The following is a 2,143-nucleotide window of genomic DNA, read 5'->3' as shown; positions in this document are numbered from 1 at the left end:
TGCCTTTTAAATGTTATAATTGTACCAGCCTCCACCACTTCCTCTAGAAACTCATTTCATACACACACAACCCACTGCATGAAAAAGATGTCCTTTAGGTCCCCAATCTTTCCCTTCTCACCTTAGATCTATGCCTTCTAGTTTTGGACTCACCCACCTTGGGGAAATGACCATGGCTGTTCACCCTATCCATGTTCCTCATGATTTTATAAACACTCAGCCTCCGACACTCCAGAGAAAATAGCCCCAGCCCCTTTAGCCTCTCCCAATAGTTCAAACCCTACAACATCCTCTTCATAAAACAATTTTGATAGCCCCAGCCTTGTTCCTATTTGTTTAGCATTATTCATAACTAAGAATTATCAGCCTCTGAAAGGTTAATGGGACATAGATGAGAGGCAAGCATTTCACTGTTAGTGTAAATAAAATTTTGTTATAAAGTAAAGGGCATACTACTTACATCTAAGGTTATGGAGTTGAACCCAGGAAAAAAAAATTACAGTACAATAATTTTTCTCCTATTCGCCTCTCATTTATACCATGTACCTACAGTTTTAACTCTTATTACTTGATTGAATACTTTTTAAAAGATCCTGGTTTTCCATTCCCACAATGGCCTACCCTCGCCCAAATCCAGAACCTCCCTCAGCCTAACAACCACTTATTGTATTGAATGCATTCTCTTTTATTGCTATTGGCAGCTGTGTCTGAAGCTTTGAAAATTGAGATTTTATCAGATGGAAGGTAATGTCGATGATGGGACTGCAGAACTTGGTGCCACCTGGGATACAGGCAGCAAGTATCTAGATGAGCTTATGCTCACCAAAGTTGCACAATTGGAGTTTGTAATAAGCATTGACAAGTTATGGCTTTGCAATAGCTAAGTGCAATTGTCAGTTTTGTAGCATGCATCAGACATTTTGAAAACCAGAACTAGTTGTCCTTCAGATCTTTGCCTCCAGACAGTACCTCAGGTTGAACTAGTTTTCCGTTCACACATTTTGGTGCCACCTGCTGTTTGAAACATATTGCAGCATTACAGCCCAGCTCTTGATTTTAATGCCCTTCCCATGATCTGAATACCTTGGACAATCATGGTAAGCACCCGTTATCTACCTGATGAGCTGGCACAGTAACTGACCAGATCCTCATCAGGTCTGGGAAAATAAATAACCAGAGGCTGCTTTATTTATCTGGGGTTTATCAGAATCTGACAAATCAAAGACTTCACAAATATCAAAGAATTGAGAAAAAGTCAACCTCTTTACCACAAAGTATCCAAACCAAAAACTTGGAATGACAAGGATCAGTAATGGAGCTACACACTATGAATAAGAATCACATCAGTTAGCTGCAAGATTAAGGCGTTCAATTCTGGACATGACATCTTTTCTCAAGTGCAAAAGGTCTTGAAAAGAGAGAGAGAGAGAGAGAATTTTAAGCGGATCATACAGAGATTAAAGTTATTTATTTGGAAAGATGGGTAAAGCCAGGATCATTTTCCTTAGAGCAGAAGCTGTAAGAATTTTTAACAATTTACTCATGAGATGTAAGCATTTATTATCCATCCATAGTTGCCCATGATGCGGTGGTGGCGAGTGACCTTCTTGAACCAGTATATGTGCTATAGATAGTCTCGGTGCACAAAATAGGGAAGGAATTCCAGGGTTTTGATTTGGTGACAAAGGAACAGCAAGATATTTCAAAGTCAGGATAGCTTAATTTTTGGAGGAGAACTTGAAGATGGTGGTGTCTCCATGCATCCTGTGCCTTTGTTCCTTTATCAAGGTGACAGATTTTGAAGCTGCTGCAGAATGAGCTTTGGTGAGTTGTTGTAATGCACTTTGCAGGTGGCACACCATTGTGACACAGTCTGTTGTTGGTGAAAATAGTGAATGGCAAAGGGGGTGGACAGGTGTGCCGATTAATCCAGTCACTTTGTTGAATGAAAGATGTTAGAGCCACATTCATCCAAAGAACTGTAAAGTATTCCTGACTTATATATAGTGGATAAGTTTTGGAAGTCATGAAGCAAATTACTTACTGTAAATACTAGCTGCAGAATTTATATGATTGAACCAATTATATTTAATGGGAATCCAGGATGGTATTGGTGGAAAGTTTCAGTGATAATGACATCAAC

This window comes from Chiloscyllium punctatum, chromosome 27, assembly GCF_047496795.1.
Source record: "Chiloscyllium punctatum isolate Juve2018m chromosome 27, sChiPun1.3, whole genome shotgun sequence".
Taxonomy (NCBI): Eukaryota; Metazoa; Chordata; class Chondrichthyes; order Orectolobiformes; family Hemiscylliidae; genus Chiloscyllium; species Chiloscyllium punctatum.
The sequence above is the reverse complement of the archived record's forward strand: the minus strand, read 5'-3'. Positions refer to the sequence as shown.